Here is a 6091-nt window from a genome sequence, read left to right as displayed (position 1 = left end):
CTTAAGGGTCGGTGGAGGTGCCTTGGGAAACGTCTTGATGTGGACATCCACACTGTTCCCACAACAATAGCTGCATGCTGTACACTCCACAATGTGTGTGAAAAACATGGTGAAGCCTACAATGAAACTGATAACGCTGATTTGCGTGATTCTAGAGGTACCGAAGGAGGCATCTTACCAGATGTTCAGCCAATAAGAATCAGAGAGGTGCTGACCCAATTTTTTCATAGTCAACGTTAAGGCACAAAAGCCATGGTTTCATCTCATTGTCAATAAATTTGAGCTTGATGTTTAAGTGATGCATTCACAAAATTTAAAGTAAAGCATTCAAAGTTATTTTTTTATGGAAAATATTTATTTTAACGTGTGTAACATGTACACTTCTTCCTCTGTGTACTGAAATTGCAATGTTGTTTGTCTCAAAACATAGAAGTTTGCATATGAAAAGCACAAATTAAATCTGAAAGACCCACTGTCCTTCAGCAGTACTGAAAATCTCTAACAACAAATATAAAGCATTTTTGGATGCAACGATAAATAACCAACATTTTGCATTGAAAGTAAAGTCCCTCCAAAACAATATTAACATAACATTAACTGAAATATTTTTGGAGTATCCATTTAAAATACATTAAGTGAACCATGTGCAAAACTTGCTTTTTATAACATTTAAACTAATGCCTTAAAGTAGTTTAATCCTGTTCATCTGGAGGAGGGTAGGATGACGTAAAGGCCTGGTTAAAGGATGCATGCTGAGCCTGGTCTCGAGGGTTTGGTCGTTCTGGTCTAAAGGGCTGACCCAGATTGTGAGATGGTGGAAGGGCATTACCAAAAGGAAGAGGTTGAGCTAAATCTTGTTGGAAAGACAGAGACTGATTGGACATCTCAAATGGTGGAGACTGAGTTGAATCCATGGGGTATGGAGTGGAATGGATGAGTGAAGACTGTGTTGGGCAGTAAAGATGTGGAGCCTGTACTGCCTGCTGGTAGAAAGGTGGTTGTTGGCGTGTGATGAGCTGGGTCAACATGGAGAGCACTTTAAGATCGTGCTCATGCTGAGCTGCTTGCATCTTCAACAGAAGCTCCGACTCATCATTCTTCAAGGCGCTTGTAATCTTGTCCGCAAATATTTCCAAAGTTGACTCCATCTTTGACTTTCTCTTCCTGCTCTTGGCAGATGTATCTGTAAAGAGAATAGTTGTTTGTGTTACTTCAACCAAAGGATAATTTTTATGTTTGAAAGATAGAGGGAATTCCCATATGTAGTTCTGGTACACACCTTGGAGAAATTAGAACATCACCATAACAGTACAGGTCAGAAATTAAGACTGTGGGGTATTTGATCATTTGAGTCAAATCATGGTTTTTATTTAAAAAACATTGTACAATCTACAGTATGTCTTACATTACAATCTCACCCCTCTCATTGACAAAATGAGTAGTATTAATTAAAAGATATGTGTGCTTTATCCATGCTTAGGCATCTAGAGTAAAATTTAACTCATTAGTTTGCCTTGTGAGGTCTCAACATGACACTTTACTTTGAAAAAACGTTTTTATTCTAATGGGATGATGAAAAGTTTCCAACAACAACAACAATGTTCTATTTAATATATGGGTTACTTACTTCGGGTTTGTGCATTCTTCTTTATGGAATTATCTGCACTCACTGCAGATGAAGAACTTTCGTCTGATGCAGAATCAAATGTCAGTGAGACAGGAGTATCCTCACCCAGTGTACAGGCGCCTTTCGAAAATACAATCATACAACCTATTAAAAAGTTATGTACATGGTTATAGCTGATGTAGTTCAGCCTTCATTTAGAATTACGCTATTGCTGTCTTATAGAATGTTTTCAATTTTTGTTCAGTAATTTATTCAGTTCTGTTATGTGTTTAGACATGTGTTATACGTTTAATGTAACGTTACTTGTACTCAGTTTTATTCTCCACACATGACTACAACAAGGTACAAGTTAGCCTACCTTTTTCACTGTTGAGGCTGGGAGCTGGACTGGCGCTAGCCCCTGGACTTTCAGGCTCCTCTTCAGCTGTTTCAGTGGAGCTATCGATCAGCTCTATTGGCTGACAGCTGGGTTTGTCCCCCAAAATACGGTCAAGCTCATCATAAAACGGGCAGGTGACTCAACCACGTCCGCTTCGTTTGTTTATATCTTTAGCTTCTTTAAACTTGGCTCTGAGGTTCTTGATTTTCCTCTGACACTGTAGCCATGTTCGCCTGTGCCCTCGTTCAATCATTTCTTTGGCAATGCACTCGAACACAGCCCGGTTACGATACGACCCTTCAAGTTTAGCTTGGATAGAATTGTCTCCCCATATGCTAATCAATTCCGCAACCTCAGTTTCGGTCCACTGACTCGCTCCGTCTCCAGTTTCCGCCGCCATGGTTTTTTGGTTCGTCTTCTCCGGTGCTGATAATTGGCGTCTGTCTCTGTCAGTGACATAAAAGACGGATTTAATGCGACCTGACCATTCAAACAGCAGTCGCTTTCTAAAACATCGGATATGTATCGGATTCAGGACCACATACGAAAGTGACCCAGATCGGTTTTGAAAATATCGGATTTGTGCCGTTCACACTGTCATACCATGATCGGATACGGGTCGCATAGGGTCGAAAAAATCGGATTTGATGCGCTTTCGCCTGCAGTGTGAACGTAGCCTCAGTCCTTCCTTCTAATGTGCCCTTAACCCTCAATAGCATGATTTTTTTTTCCCTTTTTTTGAGAATAAAATATTTCACACTCCTCATGTCCCCAATCCCTGCTCCAACACACTGGATTGAAATTATTAGCTTGATATATTTACAAGATAACAAGATAAGATGAAAAAATTGAAACATATGCTTTGGAGCAGGGAAACACCTAAGCTTCAAAGAAGCAGTTCCAAGGACCAGAATTTAGAAGGAATAATTTGTATTATTGCCCTAAGAAACTCTAACTGCATAATATTGCCCTGAGGCAAATAACCAAAAAATTGTGCTTTAGATTTCGATTTTTTGTTCACTATCTTCAAACAATCAAATACACTTTTTTCACATATTCATGCACTTGAAAATTCTTTAAATTTAATTATGAATAATTAGTCTTACAGTAGCTGGCACTACTTGCTATTTGGATTTGGCTTACCATCAGGTCAAAAGTCAAATCCTCTTCCACACCTCCTTTTAATGAACAGTGATATGTCTTTTGTCATTAAATAAATAAAAACATGTATATATTTTTAAGGAACATTGTATTAACCAAAATTGTGGGTTTTTTTGCCAGGCAACATCCCGCCATAGAGCAACCTGATATCACAGCAAAGCGTCGAATAGACATGGCCACCTGGCTTAATCGTTTCTGACAGTTAGGGACCCTGGAATGTACTTCATACATCTTTTGGACACCTCCAACCTACCTCGTAGGTTTAAATCTATTATCTCCCCCTGCTGGTAATGCAGCTTCTCCATGCGTGCACATTTCATGTTTTGGAGAGGCAAAGCGTGAAATGGACCAGTGATGCCAACTTAGCGACTTTGTCGCTATATTTAGCGAGTTTTCAGACCCCCTTAGCGACTTTTTTCCTAAAAAGCGACTAGCGACAAATCTGATGACTTTTGCTGGTTTTATTAGGAAGACTTATGACCTCTTTTTGACGTGAAAGCACGTATCGCTCTTACCCTCAACAAGCGGGTGCTGCCGTGGGCACCTCGCCCATGCCAAAGCGTTCACAGGCAGCAGATCGTCCTCACACAGCAGTCACCCCCAGCCCCTGTCAGAGCAGGAGATGCTGACCCCTACGTGTCCAAACTGCAAATGAATCGGTCATGAGCGAAGCCACTGCTCCCACCCTGACTGTAATGCAGTCAGTTCTTCTTTTACCCTTACTTTTTGTGGAAGGTTTAAAACTACCTAAAAACACAAACACACTTTTGTGTGTCTGTGTGTGTAACTCCGCCAGAGTGCCTGTTTTGGGTCACTTTTGCCGGTACCAAGCCCAGATAAAGGAGGAGAGTTGGAATTGTGACATTAAAAAAAACAATAATTGCTAAAAGAATTTAATTTGTAGTTCTAAATATATTATAAATGCATTTAGGGTGTTTTTTACTCACTTGTGTGTCTTCCACGATGTTATTTCTCTCTCCTACAATGTAGATTACAATTACATAAGCATGACCAGTTGTGCAAATTAGGCGATGACTTTTAGGACAACCAATAGCGATTTTCCTTACTGAGGAGTGGCAACACTGAAATGGACACGGTGGCCCAGCGTGTCTATTACGTGTTTTGCTGTGATATATCAGCTGAGTTCTGCTCAGTTTAAATAAAATACCACACAAAGAGTGAGAGGACAGAGCCAAAGTTTTGGCACTCTACTCACAGCTTTGAGCTGTCCAGTGGTGCCAATTACGCACTTGTTTTGACAACATCTCCCCCTCTCATTCCAAAAAATAAACACTCCTAGCAACAACTATCACAGACATAATGGTCTTAAAATAAGAAATGCCTTTCACTGTCATATTTAGTGCAATTTGTAGTAAATTGTCTCTACAAACTGGTATATGTGCTTCATTTGATGGTGCAGGCAAGTTACTGTCATTGGCACAGACTGACTGATTGCAATGTGCTAGCAATCTGTCTCCCTTTATAAATTAGCTGGTGATTAATTTTGAACCTTATCAATCTGTTTGAGATGGGATGTTGTCAGTCTGAGTTGGACTAAGGTTTCCACCCACCGGGAGATTTGTGCAATTGCCTCACGACCAAAAGTTGCTCGCTGCAGCTACTTGCAAACTGTCATCAGACAAAAAAAAGTAGACTGTTTTCTTTTCTTAATTATTTTTCATATGGGAGGGGTTCAGGAAAGTACTTTGTTCTATTCTGATTTCTTTTTAGTCCCCTCATTTTTTAAAGTATTATTATTATTTATATGGATGCACGTACACACGTACACATTCTTCACCAACACTTCAATCCCAACACTGCCAAGAACCATCCACTATGTAAGAAGAGAAAATAGAAAAAGAAGGGGAAAAGTAGACTGTTTTTTCATTTTAATTTTTAAACTGACTTTTAAACTGAAAATTTTTCATTATTTCAAATTAAATATTGAGGTTAAATGGTATAGCTGGACAAATAACACAAAGTGGAAGGAGGATTTAATCATGGCATGTTAAATGATTTAAAATGCTACATTAGTTCAGCAGCGTAGCAGCACCGCGGTTCATGGATTAGTTTTGCATGAAGGAAATTAAAAAAGAAATAAATCCTCTATTTTTTTTCTCAAACTGCATTCAGAAGAATTTTTTCTCATATTGGCACAGTTAATGAAATTGTTTAAATGATTAAATTATCAAACATGTTTGTTTACTGACAATCATTTTCCATTGGTTGGTTTAAATACAAAAAGAAATTGGATTTTTAAAGAATATTTCTGTAAGGCCTTTTTGGCTCTTAAAAATTCATGCCTTGAGCTATCTCAAAAAAAAAAAAAAAAAAAAAAACTGTCAGAAAAAGATAAAGTTTCCAAGAGAGTGGATAAGAGAGATAAGTGAATTGCAAAAGTATGTTCAGAGGTGTATACAGTGGATGCAATCCAGTCATAACATTGTTTTAATGTTGGCAATGCATGTCAAAACTTATCTCTGCTCTTTTTATGTTCCCCTTGGCTGCCCTTTATACTCCTGTCAAATAATATATAGATAAAAATTTTTTTTTTTCTTTCAATTTTTCACATCAATTCATGTTTGTGTAAGTATGAGTCATGATCAACAGCTGCGTGTCTTTACTTTTTGTTTTTAATTCTTTTTGCCATTTGTCATGTAAAATGATACAGTGAACAAATTAGAATTTCCATCTCATATTTGTGTGCCTCTGTCAGTCTGTCAAGCTATCATTTTTACAGCATGCTTGCACACAGTCACTGTAGCTACCTATATCATTTTCATGTGGTCAGATATGAGTTTCTCATAGGATGCTGAATGGTCTCGTAGAACTCCAGCTCTGATGCAAGCGCACGGCTTGAAGTTTGGCAAGATGATATGCAATTTGATTTGATACTGCAAGAAGGATCTGACTCCTTCAAAAGT

This window comes from Oreochromis niloticus, linkage group LG14, assembly GCF_001858045.2.
Source record: "Oreochromis niloticus isolate F11D_XX linkage group LG14, O_niloticus_UMD_NMBU, whole genome shotgun sequence".
Taxonomy (NCBI): Eukaryota; Metazoa; Chordata; class Actinopteri; order Cichliformes; family Cichlidae; genus Oreochromis; species Oreochromis niloticus.
This window is presented reverse-complemented; position numbering follows the sequence as displayed.